This window comes from Papaver somniferum, chromosome 9 (genome assembly GCF_003573695.1).
Source record: "Papaver somniferum cultivar HN1 chromosome 9, ASM357369v1, whole genome shotgun sequence".
Classification (NCBI taxonomy): domain Eukaryota; kingdom Viridiplantae; phylum Streptophyta; class Magnoliopsida; order Ranunculales; family Papaveraceae; genus Papaver; species Papaver somniferum.
In genome coordinates, this window is record NC_039366.1 from 141,223,622 (window position 1) to 141,229,963 (window position 6,342).

Sequence of the window (6,342 nt, forward strand, 5' to 3'; positions counted from 1 at the left end):
AAAATAAATTTAACAACAACAACGATCGAAGGATACTTACCAAATTGGGATGATGAACAATAAACCAAATCTTCAACTGATTTTTTTGTCTTATTTTCTTTATATAAAGAATCTAGACGTCACTGGACTCCGATTCTTCTAGATTTAAAACCCAGAGATATATATCACAGGAAAAAAACTGCTCTGGTAACCACCCGATACGGCACAACGGAAACGATTTAAAGTAAATCGACACGCGGAGCATCCACTCCGGTTAATAGGGCCCAAAAGTGGTAATCAACTTCAATCCAGGAGAAAAATAACGATCAATGATGATCAAATCTCTCAAACAGAAGTAAACAGGTTTTAACCAAAAAGGTATTTTCATTAAACGAGCTCACAAGCTAAAGAAATGAAAATGGAATAGGCTACATATAGCCGTAAACATAAAAAATCTAAGAATGCTAATTTATGAAATTACCTAGAAGAATATATTATTCTCATAAAAATAGGATAAATATAAGAAAGAAACTAATTATCCTACTAAATAAAATACTAAAAACTAATAGATATCAAAAATTTATCCAAATCTTAGAGTATATGTTGTTAGAACACTGATCGGTCGAACTCGCAACCGTTGCTATCTCAAGCTTGTTTGTCAAGTTTAGTTTCCAAAACTATAAGTCTTGATTTCTAGTCTACTTATAACTAAGTCTCAGACTAGGATAGAAAGTGTAGTTGAGCTCTAGACTCCACGGCATTCATCATACAAAGACGAAGAACTACTCAAAGAACTGGTGGAACTTCATCGACTAAAAGGTATGTGGAGACTTGAACTTATCTATCACTCAAAAATCTATCTACTCTATCTCCTATCTTGAGACAAAAGTCGTAGTGTTATTCTGCACATTTGCTATTTCGCTTTGGCAAAGTTCATCTTTACAAGTGACGAAAGTCATGTTGATTGTTTCAATCTCTTGAAAATTGCTTTGATGAAAAATGGAGTGTGAATAACCTCTATATAACATCCTCTAAGAATGTTTCAATGATTCAAATAAAGAGTTTAGAATATGTAACCATCTTTGGATATAAGCATATAGTGTGTTCGCACATTAATGTATAAGTCCAAAACCGGGAACCAAATGTATGTATACTTGTGTGTGTACTAAATGGTTGATGGAGACTGGGTAAGTATGTGTACCCGTACGCATACTGGCGGAAGTTCACGACCTTGAATTTCTGCTGAGTTTGGAAATCAAAACCAACTCAATCCGGTTACCTAAGTATGCGTACCTGTACGCATACTGGCGGAAAGTTCACGTTCGTGAATTTCTGCTGAGTTTGAAAACCAAAACAAACTCAAATCCGGTTACTTAAGAATGCATACCCGTACGCATACTTAAATGTGTTACTTTCTAAAATTGGTTTGTTCATGAACTAAACATTTATATAATAAATAATGCTATTTGCAAACCGTGGCTATAATGTTCATGAACCGATTCTAGTGAATCAAAACCAATTTTGCTTCGATTATGTCTTGTATACTTCTATAAGATCTAAGCAATTGACCAACTCTCTAACTAGTTCTTTTGAGTCATTTGAACTAGTTATGGTGAAGATGAATAAGGTTGATATGAAAGTGCTCATATGGCTAACTATTTGGTTAACTACTGTTGAACCAACTAGGTGTACACGTTTGGGTACGGTTACACAAACCCAAATGAACGTGCATTTTGTTTGTGTATAACAAGCTAAGATTCGATCTAACGGTTGAAAGATATTAGCTTGAATCTAATCAGGTTTTCATCTAACGGTGAATATTGAATGCTTTGTTACCAAGGTAGCATTGATTGCAAACCCTGATTTGAAGACTCTATAAAGGATAACTCTATCAACTGGGAAACCTAATCCCCACACCTCCTGTGTGATACTAATTATATAAGCTAGAGTCGATTCTCCTTTAACCTTAGGTTTCTATCGAGACCCTGTAGGTTAACGACTTGAAGACTTCATTGGGATTGTGAAGCCAGACCCAACTATTTTCTCTGTAGTTGCGTGATCTGATCTCGTTGTTTCTATCGTATTGAGTACAATTGTAAAATTAGCTCGAGATTAATTTCTCCGATAGGCAAGATAGAAAAGTAGTCACAAACATCTTCGTCTCATCGTTTGTGATTCCGCAATATCTTGTTTAGCTAGTCGATTAAGACTATTGTGAGGTGATTGATAATTTTAGGATGTTCTTCTGGAATATAAGTATGAGTTATCGATTGGTTCCCGTGCATCTTGATTTATTAAAAGGCGGAACAAAAACTCGGAGGTATTTCTGTGGGAGACAGATTTATCTATTCATGTAGAATTTTATGTGTGATACAAATTTGTTTATTAAAGTCTTCGACTTTGGGTCGTAGCAACTCTTAGTTGTGGGTGAGATCAGCTAAGGGAATCAAGAGTGTAGTATCCTGCTGGGATCAGAGACGTAAGGAACGCAATTGTACCTTGGATCAGTGTGAGATTGATTGGGGTTCAACTACAGTCCAAACCCAAGTTAGTTTGTAGTATGCTAGTGTCTGTAGCGGCTTAATACAGTGTGTGTTCAATCTGGACTAGCTCCCGGGGTTTTCTACATTTTCGGTTTCCTCGTTAACAAAACTTGTGGTGTCTGCGTTATTTATTTTCCGCATTATATTTTTTTTATATAATTGAAATATCATAGGTTATGCGTTGAATCGATCAATTGGTAAATCCAACCTTTGGTTGTTGATTGAAATTGATTGATACTTGAACATTGGTCTTTGGTACCGTTCAAGTTAATTTCTCTTGTATTCAATTAGACTCGCAGATTTCTATTTGTTTGAGTAAGTATTGAATCGAGAAATTGAGATATAACTCCTTGATATACTTTTTATTAAGATTGAGTCTGACTGTCTAGTTGATTCTCTTAAAAGTATATTGCAGTTAGTCCATACATATTAAGCTAAGCGAAATATTGAGTGAGGTTGTTAGACCTCCACTTTTTCATACATGACTTGCCAAAATACGTCACACATCGGTTTAGGGTGATTGTTGTCCGTGTAAATTAGATAAATAACCATATCTTCTAAAACGGAAATTCATTTAATCTTTAATTCCAAACTTACCCTCTCTATAAAATATTATATCCAATGTTATTCTGCACCGACTGCAAATCGTTCTGTTTTCTTCCCTTTATTTTAACTCTATCCCCCTCAGCACCACCATCTTCATCGTCGCCACCACCACCTTTAACTCCGCCACCACGTCCTAGACCACCACCTCCTATACTTCCACCAAATTAATCCACCACCACCTTTTAAGTCTATTGATGAATGATCAGAAAACTAGTTCCCAAAACTGAGATCTCGAGCATCAGGAACATATTCATTTGGATTTCAACTGGATTTTGCTTGAACAACCTAAAATTGATGATAACAATATCATTTCGTAAAGAGTTTCTGCATCGATTGGGAAGATTCAATCATCAAAATCGAAGAAAAAGATAAGTTTTATCTCTTGCGATTATAAATCTTTGCATTTTTGAATTGAAGTTTGGTTGATATATGTTATTTTGTTTTGTTCATGGATATGTGGATACAAATGGAGTTGCTAATCTTCAAAAAGGAATTAAGAGATTAATGAGCAGTGATGAATGACTAAACGTTTCCCGATCGGTACTGATTATTGAATTACCATATTCAGTGACCAAAAATCTTTTAATGACCTTATATTGTGTATCTGAGCCTTTTTTATTTGGTATATTTTTCCCTGCTAATTGATTAAGATTTGATCATAAAAAAATTTGACTTGGTGATATGATTCTAAAAATTCCTAGTACTAAATTGTCAATGGCATGACAGACTCTTTTTACCTAAAGAAAATTCCTTGGTGAATTAAGTCATGAAGATGCTATAATACCCAATGAAACAGCAAACCAACAGTTGGGCTTCAGGTAGATTGAGTTTATCATGCAAGGTACCATTCTTGCAAGAAAATTTAACAGTCATGAAACCAATCTCATAAAATCTAACTTAACAAAATCTGATATATAAAGCGATTAATGATAACATTCATAGAGAAATAGTGTTATTATGCAGCAGTAGACACCATTTCGGTTACTCTGACCTGGAATTTGAAAGTGAATGTATTTAAAATTCATATTGATCTTTGCTTTGATTTTTGCTCGCAGGCAGTGGTGCAGATGTTTGAGAATGCATTGGATCTGTTCGAAGATAATCCTTCATTGTATGTAAGTACTGTTTCCATTGTTCAGACACCGTGTTATCCATTGGCATGATATGTTGTTGTTCGTCATAGTTGTATTTATGGTGCTTTTTCTTTATGTTGATGCTACTTTGTTAGTTGGATTCTTTTCCACTTCTTTTAATCATACTCTCTTTTGATTCAGTTTATTAGTTTGCTAATTCTATTTGCTTGAACAGTGTGAAATTGAACTCTTAAATTTTTCTTAATTAATTATACCCACTGATTTCAATACATCAAAATTTTGGATCAATTTTGGTCGTCGACACAAGATTTGGGGGCCAACTTTGATCGTTGATACCATATTTTGGGTTCAACTTTGGTTGTTGATACCATAAATAATCTGAACATTTTCTGAATTTTTAATTTTGGGTATCAATTTCGGTTGTTGACACCATATTATTTATTTATTTTATTTTTTGAATTTTGTTTTGCGGATCAACTTCGGTTGTTGACCCATATTATGGGGATCAACTTCGGTTATTGACACCATTTTTTTTCTTCTGAATTTTGTTTTTTCGATTGTTGAAATTAATTTTTTATTTTTTTTCTGTGTTTTGTATTGGGGATCAATTTCAGTTGTTAACACTGTATTTTGGGGATCAACTTCAATTGTTGACACCATACCTTTTTTCTTATTTGTTGATTTTTGTATTAGGGATCAACTTTGGCTGTTGACACAACCGGTGGTGGTTGCGGCAGTGGACTGGTAGCATTGGTGGCGGCGACGGACTGGTGGTGGACTGGCGACGGTGATGGTGACGTGGTGGTGGTTGTTAGTAGGTGATGGTCGTTGAGCGGTGGTGGTGGTGGAGACGTGGTGGTGGTTGTTAGTAAGTGATGGTGGTTGAGCGGTGGTGGTGGCGGAGGTGAAATGGTAGAAATTTTCTTTTGTTATATTTTGAAAAAAAAAAAAAAAATCAGATAGTGAGGTTTCTAAATGATAGGGTATATTTATTGTTGTGCAAGGTTTTTAATCTACCACAGATGAATCACAGACTGTGTCGCACATAATACAAACCCACTTCATTTCAAAACTAGTGACAAAATCCCTAGGTGAACAAACTAGTGATAAGAAAAAACCGGTCATTTTATTTTTAACAAATAAAAACCGTTTCAAACAAAACTGGGACAAAAACCCCAATTCAAATAAAAATTTTAAAATTCAGTTTTTATTTGATTTCTAAATTCCAAAATTAACCTTCCGCATATAAAAACACTTTCAAAGGAAAGTTTGGCGGAAACAAGAAAGAAAAAAATTTCCTCTCTGAACCGAACATATCAGATGAAAGTGTGATTCTTCTTTCCTAGTTTTCTTCGTTTTTTTCGTTTCAATTCAAAGATTCGTCATCATCTTCTCCCAATTTCAATTCAAAAATTGAGAGAGCAATTTTAGGTTTGTTTGATTGAAGAACCGGAGGAGAAGCTACAAGTTTTGAGATCTGTTTATTCGAGATACGTAGAAGAATCCAATTCAGTTGTTCGAAGAAGAGAAGATAAACGTAGTTGTTCGAAGAAGAGAAGAATCCAATTCGTTATTCGAGATCTGGTTGCAATTCAGTTTAGCTGAAATCATATTTCCGCTTTTCAAGTTGAAATCGAATCTCGAATTGAAGAATCCAGCTGAACAATCAATCAACTTCGTGTTGATCATCTTCGTCTTCAAAGAATCAATCAACTTTTCAGGTATTCAATTCTTTTTTTTGTGTTGATTTTTGATTTTGTTTGTGTGAATTTGCTAGTCACTCTTGTCGAATAAACTGAATTGATGTTAGCATATGTTTTTTTATGTTTGTGTTGATGTTCTTATGAAGGATTCCATCTCTTTGGAACTGTTTTTCAAAAAAAAAAAAAATTGTTGTTGATATTCACATCTGGTGAAACTATTTTTGGTTTCATCATTTTGTTCTGTAGATTATGGATTCTGTTCTCGCACTTGTATGTCACAAAGAAGATTGTTTAACTCTTCGTATTGGCCTCCAAGAGTCTTTTGCTAATTTGAAGACTAGTATATGCTCAAGTTGGTGTGAATTCTCTCCTCTTTCTATGGAAATTTTTCACATGGTTGATGATCAACAAAAGGTC

General features: G+C 34.5%; 1 long non-coding RNA gene and 1 pseudogene across 1 annotated transcript; both read left to right on the forward strand.

Moving 5' to 3' along the window:
• Positions 1-3,506: 3,506 nt before the first annotated feature.
• LOC113309275 lies at positions 3,507-5,296 on the forward strand. Its single transcript, XR_003340482.1, has 2 exons — positions 3,507-4,243; positions 4,916-5,296. It is a non-coding gene; the product is annotated as an uncharacterized LOC113309275 (long non-coding RNA).
• On the forward strand, positions 3,802-3,879 carry LOC113314660 (annotated as a pseudogene).
• Positions 5,297-6,342: the final 1,046 nt, after the last annotated feature.